The sequence below is a fragment of the Podarcis muralis genome, chromosome 10 (assembly GCF_964188315.1).
Source record: "Podarcis muralis chromosome 10, rPodMur119.hap1.1, whole genome shotgun sequence".
NCBI lineage: Eukaryota > Metazoa > Chordata > Lepidosauria > Squamata > Lacertidae > Podarcis > Podarcis muralis.
In genome coordinates this window covers 26,507,872-26,531,326 of record NC_135664.1, presented here as the reverse complement: position 1 = coordinate 26,531,326, position 23,455 = coordinate 26,507,872, and the positions used below count along the sequence as shown (strand labels likewise).

At 39.2% G+C, this 23,455-nt stretch overlaps 1 protein-coding gene across 22 annotated transcripts in view; it reads right to left on the bottom strand.

Moving 5' to 3' along the window:
- NRCAM (neuronal cell adhesion molecule) overlaps nucleotides 1-23,455 on the bottom strand; it is a 129,760-nt gene that overhangs the window by 77,833 nt on the left and 28,472 nt on the right. For 20 of the 22 annotated variants that reach the window (XR_003708611.2, XM_077934653.1, XM_028747196.2 and 17 more), the window contains exon 2: nucleotides 4,205-4,289. The gene's annotated coding sequence lies outside the window, so the exon portion shown is untranslated. Of the gene's footprint in view, nucleotides 1-4,204; nucleotides 4,290-5,352; nucleotides 5,419-6,979; nucleotides 7,104-23,455 lie in introns of all 22 variants that reach the window. The other 2 variants (XM_077934643.1, XM_077934641.1) reach the window with 2 other exon arrangements.

Sequence of the window (23,455 nt, the reverse complement as noted above, 5' to 3'; positions counted from 1 at the left end):
CCCTGACAATAGCACAGTGCAAATAATTTGAATTGGATTTTTGCAAGCATGTAGCACAAATCCAATTTAAGCAGGTCCTGACTTACAAGGTGAATAAAAATGACAGGCCATGTGCCCTCTCCTGAATACCAAGAAAATTTTCATGCACCATCTCCCTATTAGGCACCCTAAGGGTGGAAAAGAACGTTACAAAAAACATCCCAAGGTCTGTATATATCCATTTCTAATCTTTACCAACATAGCTCTGTTTCTTTTACTATGAGACCCCTAGAAACAATCTAGGGCAGCCTTCCACAACATGCTGCCCTCCAGATGTTGACTACAACTCCCGTCAGCCCTAGCACAAAATAGTACAAAATATCTGGAGGACATAAGACTGGCACAAGCTCATACAAGATATTGATTCAGCACTTTTTGTATTAGCTTCACCAGTTATCAAGATCTGCTATGAACTGATCTTTCTGTACGTCTGAGGAAGACAACTTCCATCAACCCCAGTGAATCATCCCTGTTGGAGATGATAGATTGGTCTAATAGGGTATATGAACCTCTTTTGACATATAAACTTAATATAGTAGAAGTAAATAAGTTCACTGATGAGCCCATGCAAGTTCTGCAGTGGCCATGTCATGCTAAGGGCCACAAACAATCTGGCCACCCCCACGACTTGTTTCACTGCCCTCCATGTAGATATACAGCCAACACAGTATGTTTACAGCATGACAAACGGTAGGCGACATTCACCCTTAGTTTTGCTCTAACTGAGTTGGTTATTTCTCATATAAAGGCACACAAAGAAATGGTTAAAGGCTACACTATGAAACCATATACAAATAACAGTATGATAATAGTATGTAGTTTAGATTTGTGTCCTTTAACAATTAATGCTTTAAGTGAGGTGTGCTGTATAAACAAGAACATATTATGGTTTCTGGATTGGATTGTTGGAGATTTGTCATCCTCTGCATTTTTTTTACAAGAGCTGATAGACATGGCACAACTATAAATCTTTACAGATAATCTTATGATGTGGCACATGTTGATTTATACTTGCTATTGTCTTAGCCACTTCAAATCTATCAGTAGAACTCTTGAAAAATTGCATTCTTTCAGGCACGGTATAAACCCAGTAGTCAAAAACAGTGATGCTTAAGGAAAACCATTTCTCTCCCTCCAACTTCAACCAATATCCTATATCCTTTGCATTCTGTTATAATCCATCCTACTAGTCTTTTTTGCTTATGTAAGCTGATCAGAAGGATAGTGCACTATCAAAAGCATTTTCTAAAATCCAGATTAATTATGTTCACTGTTTCTCATGTCTTTGGCACGTAAGCTCTGTAAAAACTAAAAATGGGGTGGGGGCGGGTAGGAGCAAGATGTCTTCAGATGGTAACTTATCAGCTACTCACCCATAGAAGTATGGGCTTTCATTCAGAGGGCCTTCTTGGTGGCGGCACCCACCCTGTGGAATGCCCTCTTATCAGATATCAAGGAAATAAACAACTATTTGACTTTTAGAAGACATCTCAAGGCAGCCTTGTTTAGGGAAGTTTTTAATGTTTGAGGTTTTATTCTGTTTAATATTTTGTATAAATGCTAAATTACTGTTATTGTTATTGTTATTCAATAGCTAATCCAATTATTCCCTTTACTTGGCATGGAGAGTAGATCGGTAGCCTATCTTTGTATGACATTCCTTTGCCTACCAAAATTAAGGCATGTTTTTGTTAGCAAACTACTTTTGCCTGCTACAGCTGATCCTAGGGGGTGGGATCAAGACCAAACCCAAACAGTAATCCATTGCTTGCTGTTTGGGAGGAGATAGGCTGCACTGAGCAGAAAGTTAAGAAGTCATGGGGAAGAGAAGACAGAGTTGAGGTTCAAAGTGAAGAAGCTGGGCCCTGAACAGTTAGCTTCTAAGTCTTCTGCCATTTTATAATATTTATGAACTTCATCTTGGTACAGTTGGGATCATACCTGAACTTTCTCCCCACATCTCTGGGATGGAAATCCCAGAAGATTGGGAAGATGGAAATGAGAAGAAGGACTTCCCATTGCAAATGATCATTGCTGGCTATCAATATCCTACACCAACCTTACAATGTCCTTCTCATTTTCATGATTTTCTTCCTAAGGGATATTCTTCTATAGCCTTTCAGATCTATGAATTAATTTAAACAAGGCTTGTAAAAAACAAAGCACTTGGAGACCTGAGTATCTCATGCCAAAGTGCCACTTTAAAATACCATTTATCTAATGTGATTGCATACTAAACCAAAGCCCTATATGGATTGGCTCAAAACAATCACAACACTAAGTCCTTTCCCATTTGTGTGAAATATGATGTAGCCCTGCTGCAAATAAATAGATTGCTTATTTCGCAGTGGATTTCTTAGCTGATGTGCTCTAGCCAGTGCCGGATTTATGTATAAGCTAAACAAGCTATAGCTTAGGGCCCACTCTCTTGGGGGCCCCCAAAAAAATTAAAGGAAAAAGAACTGGATGTACATTTCCAAAATATGATAAAAAAATAAATAAAATAAAACCTACATACATCAACAGTGTTTTGTGTTGTGTAGGCTCATGTGATGTAGGTAATGGGCCCTGCCTGCTATATAAAGGGCCCCATTACCTTCAGTAGCTTACGGCCTCATCAAACCTAAATCCGGCCCTGGCTCTAGCAGTTGAGGACCAGAAAACACAGAAAAAGCTGGTGGACTATTCCATAGAACAATACCAAGACAGACATTGGTTTAAAAAACCCAGATGGTTTATCGTCCCCTGTAAAAGTAAGCCATCTCAACTTTTTCTACAGATCTCTTCTGGGGTGAAATTCCTTCCAAGCCCCCAAACTGAATGATCAATTAAATATGATCAACATATTACTCTCTTGGTGCTGGTGCTGGTAAGGATTTTAATCTATGATCAGTTTCTTCCATTGTTTCCTAAGCCTCAGAGAAGGAAAAGCAGGCAAGGGGGATAAAGTCTTCAGTATAAATATTTTATTTAAATAAAAACCACATAAAACATTTTTAAATGAGTTTCTTTCCAAGCAACAGTTTCTTTCCAAGAGCAGTGCCTAGTACATATAAAAGGCACAAGGGAAGAGGGGCAAACACCAGATAAATTTGAATTATTTGCCAATTCAACATGTTGCTATGAGTTCTCAGTAACTTGCAAGATATGCCTAGTAATGTTGTAGTTAATGGACAGAGGCTTACATAAAATTACCATCTTCATCCAGTCTGTAAAATAAGTTGGCTGATTTTATTGTCAAAGGAGTACTACTGAAAACAGAGAGCAGTTTATGAAAACTTGCAAAAGCCATATCACAATTTCCCTACACATCCTGTTTTTGTGCAAAAATGATACAGAAATAGCCTTTTCGCATCTTCATCACCCAACAAATGCACAACAGTTCCTGGATGGAAGAAAATACGAACAGTGTACTTTGGATACAAAACTGTTGTATCGAAAAAGGTTTTATTACAATGAAGCAGTTCTTTGAAATAAGAGGATGCCTTCAAACAGAAGGCTGCCCTAAAGTAAGACACATAGCCACCCCAATTTGCCAGACAACATCTATCACTTCCCCTACTATCAATTTCTAGCTGGCAAAAGTTAACATCAGCTTCCACAGATCTTATACAACAGAGATTCCATTGATGTTATGCTAGGATCTCTCTGCGTCAAAAACATGTGTTGAAAGAGCATTCTTCTTTCTTAATCAGTTCAGGAGTCACATTTCACAATCTCCTAAAATAGACAGTTAGATTAAAATGAGAAGACACAGATTGTGATCAGGTAAGTCTTGGTCTTTCCACATGTTTTTCAATCTAATGCCCTGCTACCTGACGGACACAAGTTGCTCTGAAACATCCAAACCAACCATAGTAGTCTGTGCTATCTCACCCTGACTGAATCGATGCCCAAATCCCTTCAAATAGGCCCAATTTGACTCAGGCAAAGCCAATCACAGCCTCATAAACACACCTGCTGCACCAGTGGCAGGACCCACTGCCAGTAGCAACAAGCATAGGACCACTAACCACATCACAAAGTTCTGAACAAAAAAATGTCTTATGCCTCCAAATCTTAAATAAAAAAGCAGGAAAAGGCCATTTAATTTCTCCTACAAGTTGTCCAAGAATTTCTCAATAACCTACATCCCAGAAATTAGACAAAATAAGAATGATTTTACCTTTGTTTAACGCTTGGTTTTGATGAATCAGTCTGAGTTTGATCACCTCTTTTTTTAACCCTTGGTCTTCAAGAAATGATTGGAACTGAAATAGAAGGACAGTATGAATTTTTATATTGTTCATTGCATTTTTTAAACCGTACATACTATTTTGCTGGGAGTTGCTGTACTGAGGCAATAGCTCCCAGCATCTGCTATGAAGGCTCTAATGTTTGCTGTAAATGTTTTTTTTTTTCTAGTGCTACTGTTTTTTCTAGTGCTACTGTTATCTAGAATATGGCCCTCAAGCTGAAAAAAGTTCTCAACTCCAATTAAATGTATCCCTTTGCTGTTGACAGCATGCTGGTAACAGGTTGTGATTTAGCATTCAGTTTTATCACTATGCCTTCACATGCTACAAGTACGGTGCTCTTATTCAAGTAGGTAATACACATTTTTAGACTGAGGATTCTGCTAATTAAACAGTACCTAATACAGTTGTACCTTGGTTTTCGAACAGCTTAGTTCTCGAACGTTTTGGCTTCCGAACATCACAAACCCGGAAGTGACTGTTCCGGTTTGTGAACTATTGTTGGAAGCCGACACTCCGACGGGGCTTCCATGGCTTCCGATTGGCTGCAGGAGCTTCCTGCAGCCAATCAGAAGCCATGCTTTGGTTTTCAAACGTTCTGGAAGTCAAATGGACTTCTGGAATGGATTCCGTTTGACTTCCAAGGTATGACTATCACAAAGAGAAACTATGTGGACTCAGAACTGCATTTGGCGTTGCCAGTTCAAACTATGCAAGCTATATAAGTTCAAACTCCCACCCTGCCCCCAAAAGGGACTGCAGTGTCATTGTCTTAGGTGGGCATTGAGAGTAGAAAGCTTGAGAACCCCTGCTTTAAAAAGTTGAAGATGATACAGTTACAAGCCATAATAGGGGGGGGGGGGATACCAACAGAAAGCAAAGTATTTTATCCTTCCCTGAATTTAGCACAAGTTAACTGAGGGTTAACTGGATGGCAACTATTATACAGTAGGTTAGTACTCTATCATTAGTCATAGTTAAATACGTATTTAATTTGTTCTGTGTGTACACAATTTTTTTAAAAAAAGCATGCTCACACAGACAACAGCAACTCTGCATAGACTTATATAACACTTACTGTCAATAGTGTAAAAAGGAATGCTTAAATTGCTGAATTGTTCAGACTTTAACTGCTTGGTTATATCTATCGATACAAAATATATAACGCTGTTGTGAGATAGATACGAATCTCAAAACCCACATTACATTGTGGTTCTTGATGTATGAATATTTATTAATCCCAAATACCATGCTTTTATCGTATGCTAGTCTTAAATACAATGGGTTATACAGTGGTACCTTGGGTTACATATGCTTCAGCTTACATACACTTCAGGTTACAGACTCCGCTAACCCAGAAATAGTGCTTCAGGTTAAGAACTTTGCTTCAGGATAAGAACAGAAATTGTGCTCCAGTGGCGCGGCGGCAGCATGAGGCCACATTAGCTAAAGTGGTGCTTCAGGTTAAGAACAGTTTCAGGTTAAGAACGGACCTCCGGAATGAATTAAGTATTTAACCTGAGGTACCACTGTACTGAACTAAATCATACATAGAGTAGACCCACTTAAATCAATGGACTTTACTAACTTTGTTAGACATAAAGTTAAGCAGCAATCCTAACTCCACTTACCTAGGTGTGAGCCCCATTGAATTCACTGGAATACACGTGGTTCGATATAGAGCCTTAGCAAGCTAGTATGAACTATTGATTTTAATGAGTCTACTGTTTGTATGACTTCGATACAACACATCTGTTACAAGCAGATTTCTCAGTGATCTCACTTTTGTTTAATAGCAGGCACGTTCATTTTCTGCTTTGGGGTTCTATAGCATAAGAAGGGCTCCTAATGTAACTATGTCCCATCAATCTTGCACAAAAAAACAGTCTGCACAAAACATGATTATCTACTGCAAGTACATCAGCTTAACATAAAATTAAAAATTCTGATAGGTTTTTTTCAAATAATAGTATAGTTCAAAACATGAGCAGATGTAAATAAGAATGTATTATACAAATAATGTTACAAGTCAACTGTGGAACAACAGTAAACAGAAAATGTTGACATGCTTGCTTCTGGTTTAATGAAGCTGTAACAACAAAACCACGACTGAATTTTGTGCTTTTTAGTGCATGAAAATAGTATATTAATTAAAATATGTTATGAAGATTTGCATTAGGTATAAAATTCAATGAAATTTCAGATATGTTAAATGTTGGTAAATGTGTAACTGGGAGGAAAATAATTGCCTGTGTAAAATATATTTAGAAAGTCAAGTGAATGAGATATGAACAAAAATCCAAAAATCAATATTGAAAGAAACTTTTCCTTTTCTCATCGGCCAATATTAGAACTTAAATAGATATTCCAGCATACAAAGTAAGTTTCTTTCTGCATAGAAGAGAACAGGAACTTTGCTAATGAACTTTGGTGGTCCAGAATTGTTTTTCATTTGCTTTTGGAATTTATAAAGATAGCATGTCCATACCTTTATATGAACTTCATGTAATATAAAGGTGCCAATTTCAACCCCCAGTAAAGCACTGAATTAATTAGATCCAATTTAGTTTCGTCTTCACATTTTTAAAACATCTATTAAAACACAGTTAGCAAAACTGATGAACTGGTGCAAAACAAAATTTTGTTAACTACTTAGTATTAACGAGATGTATCAGTAATACCTTCAAAATAATTCTATATGGTACCTTATGAATGCACTTTTGTTCTGCTTTTCATCTCCAGGATATAGAAGTTAAAACTTTGATTAAGAAGTCTTCCTCTCATAGCAATCCTGCTAATAAATCCCTGTGCTGCTGAATTCTGCTGCTGCTAAAGAGGTACCAAAAAAAAAGAGAGCTGCCTTTAAAGAGCCAATCACATCCTTTTGGACCTCCCAAGCTTCACTGTGCAATCAGCAAGGGCTTTGTAGCTATACAATAGGGGTTAAATACTTCCCTGTATTTATTTAAAAGCAAGAAAATCTGCTTAGTTGCTTGAACCTCTTACTTATTCAGAATATGGTTCTATTATATTTAATAGCAGACATTTGTTGCAGAAAGTAGCATTACTATAACTCCTGATTCTCAGAGTTATAAGAGTTAAGTACCAGGATTCCCTTAAGGTCTTGCCTCTACCCTGCATATGCCCTTATATTTACTGTTCTTTTACTTTTTATTTCTATGCTCTGATATGATTTTGACCTAGCTATCTGCCACAGCATTTGATAATCAGACTAGTAGTACTCAGTTCTGATCAGATAAACATGGTAACTCCACAGAAACAATCTCTTTATGGTGACAAAGAAGTCTTTCAACTCAGGAAAAGAAAAATGTTCTGAAAGTCAGGATTGGTTAGAATAGATTACCACATTATGCACAAGGCTGATACACCAGATTTATCACTTTATCCTCATTTACTTTTCAAGCAATTGCCTTGACACAATTAGCCAAGAACAATGATGCCTTTCAAACTTCCCCCTGTGGAAAAATATGACATCTATAAATACAATACAGTATATCTCTTTGCTGACAAGCACACAATGTGGCTCTAGAAAAATTCAACTAAAAATGTTTCCCTTGCTGTTTTGCATGCTCAAAACAATAAGAAATGCTCCTTTGATGCCCACTTAGTTTCCCTAAAGACCTGTTCAGAAACTTCACAAAAGTACAATCACCATGTAACATAATCTACTTCAAAGCATATTGTCAAAGAAGCCTAACACTAAGTGCAGTCTCATGACCTCTCACACTTAACAAAGCTAAGAGTGAGAGTGTCTTAACCAAAGCTATTCTAGATGTGAGTTATCACTAGTCCTAGGGCTTGGTAGGTAACATTATATATTTTGAACACAAAGTTACTTTTTGTAATAATTATACTTAAGTTTTCATTTCATTTTATTTTTTGTTACGGCTTCATTTACCCATTTCAATAGGCAAATAAGTGTCAATACCTTTTAACAGTACCTGCCTGTTCAATAGCTAAATGATTTGTATACTATAAATTAAGCATGCCATGAAGTTAATATTAGTACAACACCTGCAAAATTTCTAAGGTGATAATCTAGCCCAAAATAAACATGCATAGATTTAACTAGTTTGAATGGAAATAATTAAGCAGTGTAAATACTTAACACTCCCACTGAAATCTACATTAGTCTTTAGGGTTTTGCTCTGGCTGATGTTATCATGACTTGTTGTAGTCTATTTGTCCCTCTTTTTTCTTCTCTCCACATCCTCTCACAACCTGCTTCATATACAAATGAATTGAAAACTGTATTTTGAAGGAAAGTTCTAAGATTTTATTCTGAACAATGACAGTTTTCCGTTCTTTAGACATGAATAGGAGAAGGACAGGTCTGATTCTGTAGCTTGATTGACCAAGTCTAATCAGAATTATTTCTGCACACTGCTTCACTACAGCAGTAGCCCCATTAAACACTAAATGCTTCTGGAACCCGTCCCCCTTTCGCCTCCTACTGTGACCCATTACTTTCCAAACAGTAGCTACCCAGTGGGCTACTCAAAACATTCAAGGGAGGAAGGCACTGTGGTAAATAATAATCTCAAAACCCACACCAAAATCTGTCATTTGGGTTTTGGGGATGGCAACTAGCCAGAGCCAAACAATTGATTTGTGATAGAATTCTTTTTTTTTTAAAGCCTTCAAACTACTCCTACTTTGCAAACTGATACTCTTAGTCATGTCTAAGCACTCACCTGTACAACAGGTTTTATATCTATTTTCAGAATAAAGATGAGCTGGCCAGGTGAAATCACAATTGAAAAAAGCTCTCCATTTTTAGAAAAAATTATTGTGCATATTTCAAACAAATTCATTTAACTAACTAACTAAGTAAGTAACTAACCTTAATGATACTTTGCTCAATGGGATGTCCCAATGATTTCAAATGAAATTTACTTCTAAGTGACTGTGTATTCTGAACTGCAGCCTAATATGATTTGCATAATGCAATCTAAACATTCATGTTTCGTTCAAAACCACTTGATGAAAATGATTAATTGTTACCACTGAGGTTTTTAATAGTATAATATCCATTTAGAAGAACAAATATTGTTCTTGTCTGAGGCCCGGGGCAGGAGCCTTGTTAGAATAAAGATATAAACTCAAAGAAAAATGCAGCCACTCCAGTTACATAAGATGTCAGGGTAGCTCAGATAAACCTGGGAAATTGAGGATAAAAACAAAAGTTCGAAAACTTTTTGCACTCTACACTGATCTTTCAAGGATTGTGCACTTATCAACTATGCTTGCAAAACTATTTCTACATGTTTCATTATTACCCAAGCCCTGCCAACACAAGATAACACTGGCACCAGACATGTGGCTCCAACAGACTCACAGCCCATGAGATGTGCCACTGTGGCAGCAGTGGCCAATCTGATCTGATGCTACACACTAGTATGCAGTAACGCAGGTCCCGATTTTACTATTGAAGACTTGCAGTGCATATGGACAGGCATGGCCATTTCTCCCATGGCTGTTTCACCCATTAAGTACCTGGTCATTGGAGGCCCAGGGCATTCTTTGCATGACAGCATAAACCTGGCAGGCACCTGTTGGCTGGCTTAACCCTCCAAGGCCCAGGACAAGTGAACCTGGCTGCCCATCCCGCTGCATGAGCCTGGATGTGGGCAGGTGCAAATGGAAAGAGATGATCATTTAGATACAGAGGACTCAACCATGTAGGTCAAATCAGAACTTTGAATTGGGCCTGGAAATGGATCAGGAGCCAATGAATGTGAAGAAGAACCAAATCCCAGTGTTTGGGTGTCTTATTCTGTCCTGTAACCGATATCTCCAGACCTTCTTATAAAATGCAGTCACACATGTAAAATGGATCAGAGTTATCATACTGGCAGACAAGAACAGGGGTTACTGAAGGCAAGTTGTCTACATGCAGGTAGGGAACTCTTCCACCCAGCAGTTTTTGTGGACTTGTTGCTGCAAGTTTTTTTGCAGTTTCCACACACTATGGTCCTCAACCAAATGTTATTCCATAGTTCTACCTCGACATCCAGATTTATGTTTTTGTTTTACTTAACTGTAAATCTGGATTAAATGGGAAAATAATATGGACATCATTTTGAAGAGTAGATGCTATACATAACTTGTGAGCGTAAACAGCAGACTCTACAAAAAACTCTTAGGTGAAAGTCCCCAGGGTCATACTTGAGATACCATCTTAAGCTCTGTGCCACAAAGCTTATTTGCATTTCTAATGATGGTGATGGACCCTGGAACACCCACCAGCTACAAACCTGATTCTCTAGAGCAGGGTTTCCCAAACCTGTGTCTCCAGCTGTTGTTGTAGTTCAACAACTCCCATCATCCCTAGCTAGCAGGACCAGTGGTGAGAGATGATGAGAATTGTAGTCCAACAATAGCTCGAGACCCAAGTTTGGGAAACCCTGTTCTACAGTGAGTGCACCCCCGTATCAAAAAAGTATCACTCATCTGAGCAAACAAACAATCTCCTAACAGTGTCTCTGCCTTTCTGGGCTGAACTTCTGTTTTTTACTCATCCTGCCCATTGTCACAGCTAAGCACTAATTTACCATTCCTATAACCTTATCTTGGTTAGATGAAAAGGAGAGTAGAGCTACATGCCACCAGCATATTCATGAAATGCACCCCAAATCCCCAGATTATCTGACTCAGCAGTTTCACATAGATGTTAAGCAGCATGGAGATAAGACTGGACCCTGTGGAGCGTCATAGCACAATTGCCACAGCAACTGCAGAAATTCCCCAATACCACCCTCTCAAGAAAGTCATCCCAGAATGAATGGAACCACTGCAATGCAGTATCACCCACGAGGGAAATAACCCTCTCCCACTGCTGTTTCCCGGCATTTGGAAGCATACCATTATCATACAAAGCAGGATGACAAGATTTTTCTGCAGTTAGTCACAAGACAATGCAAACTCTTAGTCCTTCTCATTCTGAAGAAAACTCCTCCTCGTACCAGAACACCATTCTAGCAAAGCCTCAGACTTCACAAGTGTTCCTGAAATAGGAGCCTTATAGTGCTTTGGGGGGGGGGGGGTCACAGAGGATATAATTATAACTCCTACACTCCTTGAAGACTTCAGGGGTTGTGTTATATACAGGGCCAAAGCAGGGGTAGAAAACATGGTGCCCTTCAGATGTTGCTGAACTCAATCAGCCCAAGCCACCATGGTCAATGGTCAGGGATAGAATCATAGAATTGTAGCTTTGGAAGCGACCCTGAGCATCATCTAGTCAAACCACCTGCAATGCAGGAATCTCAACTAAAGCATCCATGACAGATGGCCATCCAAACTCTGCTTAAAAAGCTCCAATAAATGACAGCCCACCACCTTCCAAGCAAGTTCATTCCACAGTTGAACAGTGTTTACTGTCAAAAAGTTATTCCTGATGTCTAGTCAGAATCTCCTTTCTTGTAACTTGAAGCCATTGGTTCGGGTCCTGCCCTCCTGAACAGAAGAAAACAAGCTTGTTCCATCTTCCGTGTGACAACCATTTGGATATTTGAAGATGGCTATCATACCTATGATGATGGGAATTGTAGTCCTGCAACATCTGGTAGGAACCATATGGCTTACTCCTGTACAGGATCAACATTTAACAGCTATATAGGGGTATATATAGCACTTCAACCCCTTTCATCTTAATAATCGCTGTGTCTTCCAAGGACTCAATCTTTTTCATGACAACAAAGCAGCCGTGACTTACCCAGACCTGAACCCAAGCTGCTCCTAAACCTACAATATACGATTAACAGTAGTTGTCATTGTTTTATTTACAGGACAGGAGTGGGAGACCTCTGGCTCAAGGCAGGGATAAGGGATGTGGACCCCTAAGCCTCTCTGTCTAGTTCTGTACCATCTCACCCCATCCCCAGACAATGCTTCTTGGCGATCCTGTTTGTATCCCCCCAAATCACTGCTGTGATAGCACTGCTGTTGAGAAAGGGAGTAGAAGTTTAGCATTCTGCACTAATCCCCCCTCTCTTCTATCCCCGACCCAAGTTTCATGTGAGTATAAATACATAGATGTGGGTGTATAGCTGTCATTTTACATGGGGTAAATTTGATGGAACTAAGTCATCACCAAAGTTAAGAAAAGGACCAAGTGTTTAGTTACTGCCTTGTTTATGGTGGAACTACTTGGGATCTAATATCCTCCTCATTCTAGTCATTTAACATGAGCACACAGATAAAATGCAACTGTCAAGGTTGTGCCCCATGTCCTCAGCAATGTCAACCCTAATTCCTTCCTCCAGAAAACCATTGCAAATCAGGCTCCTTTTCTCCATTGTTCTATGTATGATCATTTGTTTATCTATTGCATTTATATCCTAGTTATCCTCTGAGGTTTTCTCCTCCCCTACTTTACCCTCAAAACAACCCTGTGAGGTAGGCTAGGCTGAGAGACTGTTACTCGCCCAAGTTCATCCAGGTGAGTGGGGGAACTGAACTCCAGGTCTCACAGGTCCAACACTCTAAGCACTATACCACAATGGTTCTTCATTTACAGACAAATATGATCAACAATTGTGAAAAAGTGTCGAGGTTCTAGGGTAAAAGAAAAAGTTTGATTATCACTGGGGATTTGACTTAAGAAATACTAGATAATACTAGAATTAAAATGCTTTCAGGTTTGATGGTGATCATATCTTGAAGCAGCAGTATGGATGGATGGCGGCTAACAGATAGAGGTTGAATCCTGACAAGACAGAAGTACTGTTTTTGGGGGACAGGAGGCAGGCAGGTGTGGAGGATTCCCTGGTCCTGAATGGGGTAACTGTGCCCCTGAAGGACCAGGTGCGCAGCCTGGGAGTCATTTTGGACTCACAGCTGTCCATGGAGGCACAGGTCAAATCTGTGTCCAGGGCAGCTGTTTACCAGCTCCATCTGGTACGTAGGCTGAGACCCTATCTGCCTGCGGACTGTCTCGCCAGAGTGGTGCATGCTCTGGTTATCTCCCGCTTGGACTACTGCAATGCACTCTACGTGGGGCTACCTTTGAAGGTGACTCGGAAACTACAACTAATCCAGAATGCGGCAGCTAGACTGGTGACTGGGGGCAGCCGCCGAGACCATATAACACCGGTCTTGAAAGACCTACATTGGCTCCCAGTACGTTTCCGAGCACAATTCAAAGTGTTGGTGCTGACCTTTAAAGCCCTAAACGGCCTTGGTCCAGTATACCTGAAGGAGCGTCTCCACCCCATCATTCTGCCCGGACACTGAGGTCCAGTGCCGAGGGCCTTCTGGCGGTTCCCTCATTGCGAGAAGTAAAGCTACAGGGAACCAGACAGAGGGCCTTTTCGGTAGTGGTGCCCGCCCTGTGGAACGCCCTTCCAGCAGATGTCAAAGCGATAAACAACTACCTGACATTCAGAAGACATCTTAAGGCAGCCCTGTTCAGGGAAGTTTTTAACGTGTGATATTTTACTGTATTTTTGGTTTCTATGGAAGCCGCCCAGAGTGGCTGGGGAGGCCCAGCCAGATGGGCGGGGTATAAATAATAAATTATTATTATTATTATTATAGACATAAATTATACATTATATTCGGATGACATTTTCATGAACTTTATAGGGTTTAATAATAAATTAGTTTGCACACTACTTATATAAATGAATTATTCTAAATGTTAGAAACAATTAAAAATACATTAGTAGGAAGCATTCCAGACCAAAAAGTTACCTACAAGCGAATTCTATTTTTTTTAAAAAATCAAAATCTTATCTATAAATGAATTCTGAAGTGGGGCAATTCATGCAGAATGATCAGCTAGTAGAAATGTCCTCAGGTTATAAAAAAAGAAAAAGAAAATGCAGAATACATTTCATAGATAATAATATAATTCAAGTAAGCAGAAAAACTGAAACAGCTAGACAGTCTTGGAATTGCTTCTGTAGAACAGATAATACCTATCTCAAAGGACTGAGTTCACTAAAAGCAGCCTGCTACAAGCATCTGCAGGTTTTCAACTTAGAAGGCAATCCTCTGCCACCATCAGAACTTTTTTTATGATCAATCATTCTGGAAACTGCATTAGGTGCAGTTAGTACCTAACTTTTTAAAGCCCCTGTGGTTATCCTTTTTCTTTCAGAAACCCATTCCATTGCATACTGACTACAGGAGGGGTGGGGTGGGGAAGGATCCCAGCTCAAAAGCATCTGAAAATGAATTAAAGTCCAAATCCCACATCTTAAAGTTTGCATAACTTAAATGAGAAGCCAATATATTTATCAAGGAAATGGACATAATAATCAAAAGTACAGCAAAAAACCAAAAAAATTAATTGCAGCAGTGGGCCACACAACAGTCAGATGGGCCTCATCATCCATGTTCCAAGAAAAGGGGAAAGATCAGGGCTGAGAGAGGGCTACAGAAAATCTATGTTAAAGGATGTGACCTATTTTTCAATTGTATACATGTATGCTTGATTTAAGCATTGTGAAATAAAAACTCTCTTTAAAAAAAAGCAACTAAATTTCTCCCCCATCACTAAGCCTCCACCAACTGAAACACAGCAGGTGGATACATAAGACAAGGGCCTCTAGATTTAAAATGTTCTTCTAAAAGGAGTCTTTATAGCTGCTTCCACTCCTGCACATTTTTCTATAGCTACCGGGATTTAGTGATTTCAGTAAGCACTCTCGTTCATGGTATTATGTTGTGTAATTTAGAACTTTATAAGCTGTTTTCAGAATTCTGATAAAGTAGCTTATAAATTAATAAATGCATTAAATGTATTGATAAATGTACTACAAAACCATGCATTTGGTTGGTCCCTGGTGCAATACAGTCAATCTGAATACTGTTCTTGTGAATAAAGGTAAAGGTAAAGGAACCCCTGACCATTAGGTCCAGTTGTGGCCAAATCTAGGGTTGCAGCGTTCATCTCGCTTTATTGGCCGAGGGAGCCAGCGTACAGCTTCTGGGTCATGTGGCCAACATGACTAAGCCGCTTCTGGTGAACCAGAGCAGCACACGGAAATGCCGTTTACCTTCCCGATGGAGTGGTACCTATTTATCTACTTGCACTACTTGAAAGATGTGCTTTCGAACTGCTAGGTTGGCAGGAGCAGGGACTGAGCAATGGGAGCTCACCCTGTCACGGGGAATCGAACTGCTGACCTTCTGATTGGCAAGTCCTAGGCTCTGTGGTTTAACCCACAGTGCCACCCACGTTCCATGTTCTTATGAATATATAGGAACAAAAATGATGCCATTATTTTAACTTAACACTTTAATCATGTGCTTCTCTCCCCCCCATCCCCACAACACCCACTTGCTGAAATTCTTTCAACAGCTGATTCAAAAAAACCTGTTGATCATGCCTAAATCCACCATATTTCAAAAGATCTGGCTCCAGTTCACACTTACATGAAGGAACATTGCATGTGCTATTTTAAACTTTTATTCTACTTAACCATTTTTTTATCTGTGCAGTACTCTCTCTTGCATACAGCAGCACTTCCACTGCTGAAAATGAAACAATAAAATCATGAAAACAACTGGTTTTTCAACCTTTAAATTGAACTTTGTAATACAGACCAACACAAGCAAAACACAGTGTGTGCCCAACTTAATATGGAAGTAAAAAAATAATTTATTGATATGCAAGTTGGAAGTACTAAAGTTTGAACAGGAAGACAGACTTTGTACAGAAATTCATTGCTAAAGATAAAGAGAACTCTAAAATAAAATTATCCACAGCGTTTTGCCTATTTTTCACCTCAGTTAATTAAAATCACAGCATTAAATTTTGTTGAAGATAGTGATTTGCTAAAAAAATAAAAATATGGCAAGTATCTACATGCTATCAAAAATCCCTACTATATAAATAACACTGAATTATGCATGTTGTTTAATGAAGATTATAAAATATGTCTGCCAAAGAAGAAAAACAACATATGGGCCAGCATAATCCATTCATTGGTTTATGAACCAAATGTCCCCCTGAGTATGTAAAATGCCTATGAGTCCCAAGTGATGAATTTTACATTTGGATCAGTGATTTAGCTAAGAGATGTATAAAAATATCACATATAGGTTGATGGCTCCCCACTGATTACACATCCAAGGATACTCATTAAGCTTTTCTTGTTGTGAAAATAAATCACACTCATGAAACATATATGCTACTTTCAGGTAGACAAGCAAAAGCAGTTGGTGTAAAATGGATAAAACACTTTTTATTTAAATAATGATCTATATGTGGCATGAGTTACAGCTATGAATGGGACCTTTTCTACTGCGTAGGGAGCAACCGTCAAAAAAGAAAGACACACAGAATAAAATGGGGGGGGGCAAGGGGAATAGAAGAAATATTGTGAATATCCAAAGACAATGAAGTTAAAACAACAAATTGTTTGAGATGAGCAATGATGAAGCAACACGTGCATATCTCCCCTTGTTTCCAGCCCTGCCTTGGAAGTTTCACTTTTGCAACATGCCTGATACTCTTGCGTTTGACTCTGTCTATTCATTCTGGCATCCGTGTAAACCTAGGAAAAGTGCTTCATCAGTGCTTCAGCGCTTTGGCAGCACTATCTAATGAGCATAGTGAGGATATGGTTTAATTAAAGGTAAAGGTAAAGGTACCCCTGCCCATACGGGCCAGTCTGGACAGACTCTAGGGTTGTGCGCTCATCTCACTCTATAGGCCGGGAGCCAGTGCTGTCCGCAGACACTTCCGGGTCACGTGGCCAGCGTGACAAAGCTGCATCTGGCGAGCCAGCGCAACACACGGAACGCTGTTTACCTTCCCGCTAGTAAGCGGTGCCTATTTATCTACTTGCACTCGGAGGTACTTTCGAACTGCTAGGTTGGCAGGCGATGGTTTAATTACTCTATTGTATTTCAATCTTTCAGTGAAATCAACTCATCAATAAAACCTTGAAGTAGCTCATATCAAGCACTAAACAGCAGAGGGATGATGGCAGAACATTTGGCTGTTTTATTTATTTTCTTCAATTATGGACAAGCTTTTAGGACAGCTCTAAAAATAAAATCCTTGTTATCTCTTTCCAGTTTGTGTCATATATTTACATTTGTTTATATATACTGGTGGTCTTAATCTCTATTCCCAATATCTCTGTTTTGGTGACACTTTCCACCACTCATTCCAACTCTTCTTAATCATTGCTAAAGAGAAACGGTCTATGCTAACCAAACAGCAGAGATGAATGAAGCATAGAAACTAGAAAACATAAGTGGGATTTGACTGTTTATACGTTGTGCTAATTTTTTCCTTCACCAACATTTTCTGCCTCCTAATTCTCTCAGCAAAATGCAAGAAACAGATTCAGTTGGGGTGGCAGGTACATACATAACACTGTACGCTAGCGAGCATTTCAACTGGCCACTAGGAAATGAAAGCTGCATTTTCACATGTCAGTGCCTCCTGAGGCCCCATGGGTGGTTCTGTGCATTTTGGGGCTCCAAAATGTGCAGGAGGCTTCCCAGGGATGGTGATAGGTATATACAGAGCTAACATATTTGAGCATACTTTCAACTCCACATGTGTTGCTTAGTTTAAACCATGTTCAGAACACTTGAACAGGGTTCCAGTCTTCTATAATCATCAGAAGGTTAAGTATCAGAAATCTAAATCTGAATGAGTTAGAAACAGCAAGGGAATAGGTGGTATCTGACGACAGTGCTTATTTTGGTAACTAATGCAAATAAAACACTTCCCATATATCTACAGTATATGACTTAACTGTATTTATGCTTTGAAAATACAGAGGCAGAAATCTACTTATATATTTGTCCCCAGAATTCCCTTATGGAAACCACACATTCCTCTTGTTCTGTTTCATCCATCTGATATAGATGATGATAGATGATAGATAGATAGATAGATAGATAGATAGATAGATAGATAGATATCTTTAGAAAATAATGTTGACTCTTGGGTAGTGAAAATGATGCCTACATATACATATAATTATGGTATGCAGAAAAAAAGCTGGAATGCGCGTGAAAAAGTTTGAAAATACCACTGAAAGAGAAAATATATGTAGGATTTGTGTGCCCTTATGAAATCAGAGACAAAATAACAGTTTAATTCATGAAGCCATGCTGTCATTATTCAGCTATTTTAATGCTGGACTTGAACAATAAAATACCCATTCTATTCTTTGTGCCCTAACAGGAATTCCTAGCTAATGTTAATATGGTTGAAGGAAGAAACTGTATCCTAGTTACTTTTCTACCAAACTGAAACAAACTTTAGACCTATGGTCTGACCTCACTGGCACCAGTTTTTCTATTGACACAAATTAATGTGCAAAGCAGATTTTATGGTCTAAACATGTGGGCATTTTCTGGTAACCAACAGAATAAGACCACTTCTGAAGTTGTCCCCTAAACTGTATGCCATAATAGCTATATTTCCTTATTTGTATCGCTTTTCCTCCAACGTATAGCCCAAATATGCTGTCATCATACAAAAACAATGATTATCTGGTAATAAAAATGCTACAATAAACTTATAAACTTTCCAGCTATACCTAATGAAACACCAGTACAGTTAACAAATACAAAAGTCATAAGCAATAGGTAAAGGTAAAAGGTAAAGGACGGCTGGATGGTTAAGTCCAGTCAAAGGCAACTATGGAGTTGCAGAGCTTCATCTCACTTTCTGGCCGAGGGAGCTGGTGTTTGTCCACAAACAGCTTTCTGGGTCATGTGGCCAGCATGACTAAACCGCTTCTGGTGCAACAGAACATTGTGATGGAAACCAGAGCGCATGGAAACATTGTTTACCTTCCCGCCTCAGTGGTACCTATTTATCTACTTGTACTGGCATGCTTTCAAACTGCTAGGTTGGCAAAAGCTGGGACAAAGCAACAGGAACTCACTCCGTCATGGGGAACCACCAACCTTCCGATCAGTAAGCCCTAAAGGCTCAGTTGTTTAGACCACAGCACCACCCAAGCAATATACAATATATACAAAACAACTCATATGTTAACTCAAACTATATACAGTACACATATCCCTGATCCAGCACCCAATAGACAATGCAGACATGCCATTAAAATTGTTCATTTATTAATTTATAAACATTGTTTAAGGGTCCTATGTAGAGCATATTATAGTAGTCTAATCTGGACATGTGCAATAAAGCATTACAGAAAAACGAATCTTGATAGAATTATATGTACAATATTGATGTATATATGATCACATACAACACAATCACATCAATATTTTCCCCTGTAATGTTTTATCAATACATACACATGTTTCTCTGCGCTGGATAAGATTTTGGAAGCAGTGCTGGATGCAGGATTTTGAGGTCTCTTGGCCATGGCATCCCCAGTGGGAACTCAGACCTAGAAGAGGCATGACATGCAAACTGATAATTATTTTAAGAGCTTTTTGAATACTCTATGCAAAGTGGAAGTAATAGCACTCTTAGGACACTGGTCCCTCTGCTGATCTTGGGGCCCGGGCAAATACCCAATCTTGACAACTTCTGAAACTGTCCCTGTTTAGTTTATTTAGTTTCCTTAATTAATTTCTAGCAAACACAGGCCATTAGACTCAGCATTCAACAGCAATGCCAAACAAAGCTTTTCAAGTGGTCATTATTTACCTTAAGGCTTCCTCTACACCAGCTACACAAATTTAACTAAATATGGCTATACATTTTATCCAAGTGTTGCCATAGAATCTTGACTAACACAAAATAGCATTTACCTACTTCGTTTCCATGGTTTTTTTTTTTGGGGGGGGGTTGCTTCAGAAACATGAAGGCCTTTGTTTTCTTAGTCACAGCATTACAATGTATGTATAGTATCTTGTACCATAAGGAACAGAAAGCCTTGGCAGGTAGAGGAGGGATTGGGTGTGCATGTGTGTATATATCAAGCAGGAAAACATTAAAAGACTGAGTAAATGCCTTGGCAAGTACCAGAAAGGTGGAATTATCTGAACCTACCCATATTCATTCTGTCTACTTTCTGGCTAATTCTGTTCTCCTGTACTTGTAATGGCTTGCTTAAAAAGCATCCTTCATGAATGTATCTAATCCTTCTGGAAAAGCATTTGTGCTGGTGATCATGACAGCAGCCTGTGGCAATGAATACTATACGTACATTATGTGTTTTGGGGGCGGGGATTCCCTTTTGTTTTAAGCCTACTGTCTACCAATTTCAATACATGAGCCTAGGAAGGCTTCATATTGTGACAGAATGAATAACTTTCACACAAACCTTTCCAATACATACCATCAGTTATGTTCTAAACCTAAATTGTTAGAGAGCATTTATTCATATGAAAGATGCTCCATTTTCCACCCCTACCGCCCAAATGCTCTTTTGGCACCCTCTCCAGAATTAGTATATGCATATTTTTTTAACTTAATGTGACTATTTTACATACATATACAATACAGGACCATGTTATTCTGAATACCTACATAGGGTTGCCTTCTGAAGATTGCTCACAAACTTCCACGGGTACAGAATGCTGCTGGTTGCTTATTGGCACTAGGTAATCAAAGCATGTGACAACACTCCTATACTAGTTGCACTGGTTGACATTGCATATATGGCTTTATTCAAAATGCTGGCTTTAATATTTAACGTACTGAATGATTGGGGACCATGTCATTTGAAGGACTAACAACACCGCTATGAACCTGCCTGGCATTAAGATCCGCCTCGGAAGCCATGCTTGTAAACTGACTTATAAGGGCAATTTGGTTGGTGGACACAAGAGACGAGGCCTTTTCTGTGGTGGCCCCCAGCTTGTGGAATTGCTAACCCAATGAAGTGAGTACGGCCTTGATGCAGTCAACGTAAGTGGTTTTTAAAAGCCGTCTCCTAAATAAGGACTTTGATTTTTTTTAAGAGAGTGCTCTCTTGGAATGGGCAGCTTTTTGTTTCTTCTGTGTGTTGTTTTCTGTTTTAGCTGGTTTGTGGTTTAAAATGATTGCTAATGCTTCTGCCCAGATACTTTCAATCTGCACTCTGTCCTTATGATTCCATGAATACCAGTAGTTGAGAATCACAAGCAGGTAGAGTCTTGTTGCATTCACCCCCTGCTTGCAGGTTTCCCAATCTTCTGATTGTGATTGGCCACTGTAAGAACAGGATGCTGGACTAGGTAGACCTCTGGCCTGACTCAGGAAGAATCTTATTATTACAGTATTATATATATTCTCTTTTGTTTTAAGATCTTTCCCTAGCCATACAAAGTACCATGTTTTCACTGCTTCAGTAGAGCATTTATTCTTCTCCACCATTTTCCTTTTTCTTGGACCAAAGTTTGTTTGTTTTTTTACAATCCAGTTTGGGCTCTACTGTTAATTTGGCATTAACAGTAAATTTGGCTATTGTACTCCCAAGCCCTATCACCAGACCATATGTGAATCATGACCTTTGATATGACTATCCTGTGGAACAAGCATTTTATAAAACAACAAGGTACATGCCTTGAGCAGATATTATAAAGTTTAGGTATACTGCTGAAGTTGTGATCATGTTCAATGGCTCTTCTCACGCTCTTCATGCATTTCAAGAGCTGGTCTGCACAAGTCTCCATGCATACAAACTGAAGCTTGCAAAGACTTCCGCATAGCACTCTGGAAGACCTCACAATCAAGTCCAGTGAACAGTGTTCCACAGGCTTGGACATCTACTGATCTTCGTGCCTTGTGAAGCTCCATGCACAGCACTTCATAAAACATCCCAGTCATCTGAGCATGCTTTGCAGGGCTTCGCAGGAGCTGCTGATCAGCTGAAAAACCTCTTCCACTTGAACCATGTCCTATACCCCACACCTGACACCTGGAGTAGACAGGCATGGTTTGGTCAAAATGGCCTCATGAGCCAAATGGGGGAGTCTGGTAGGTTTCATTAGGCTTGTTGGCTGGAGGTCCATAATAACCTTAACAACAACAATTGTCACACTAGTAACAGGAAGTACAGGAACTTTTTCTTTGCTTTTTTCTTTGCTTTCCTGTTCATTGCAGGTGGGGGAGGGAGCAAAAAGTGGCTTTGGCATCCCATTTTGTATAATTATTCTAGGCACCCTAGAGTAAAAACCCTTTGCCAGTATCTCTGCTCACATGATTTCTTTTATTAAAACACACCATTCTTTCCTTCTTGCTGTAATCACAGCTACTGTGCGATGGCACGCAGAAATAACCATGCCTCATGTCTATATTTACATGTGATTATTTTTGCAGTAAAGGTATGATAGCATGCCATCTGCAGAAGCTGCAGGGTAGGAAATTAATTTCCATCTTTGCTTAAGGATGGTGAGAAATCCAAGCAAGCCACCAGGCTTTCTTTCTTTCTTTTTTTCACTTAATAAACAGAGCATAAGGCCGCATACTAAAAATAAACCTTCCTCCACATACTGCAAGCTTTCAAAAGAAAAGGTATATTCAAGATAGTGAAATGTCTGCCAGGCCTTCTCAACAGTTAATCCCTGCTACAAGGCTAGAAAACAGCAAGTTCTTGAGAGATGGCAGGTGATTAAAATGGACAAGATTTTTTGTCTATGGAACTTGAGAGAGCAGGATTTCTGTCAAATTCAATCCCCCACTGATTCCCAGGAAAAGAGCTGACAGCACATTCAGCATTCAACAATGAGTGTGCTGTGCTTCCAAGGACTTGCTGAGAGTTTTGAAATCCGGGAATTGGGAGGCGGAGGAGATCCTTGAACTTGAATGATGAACAATGCACAAGATATTGTTTAAAAAAAAGAAGAAAAATATGCAGATAGGGATAGTGTGAGTCTCAGAAAAGAGGATTCACTCAGAAAGCATTTTATTTGCCTAACCTTTAAGTTTCTTACATATTTTGGAACTCTAATGTACACACAAGGCACTCCAGGGGATGCACGATTCACCAATGGATGAGACAGTGCCACGTGTATTTATTTATTGACAGTCATATCCCACACTTTCAAGTCCCAAGGGAGCTTAAAAAAATTATTGAAGTAAACAAAACAATGGAATATGCAATAATGCAAACCACATAAGACTACAACGAAGCAACAGTTTGAGCATGAAAAGGAGTGAAGGTGGGATGGGGAGATAAAGTATTCAGCAACAGATAACATCAGCATCCAAAAGTTTTTGTATCAATGATCAGGTTGTAAATCGGCCAACAGATCTCTTTAGAGGGATACTC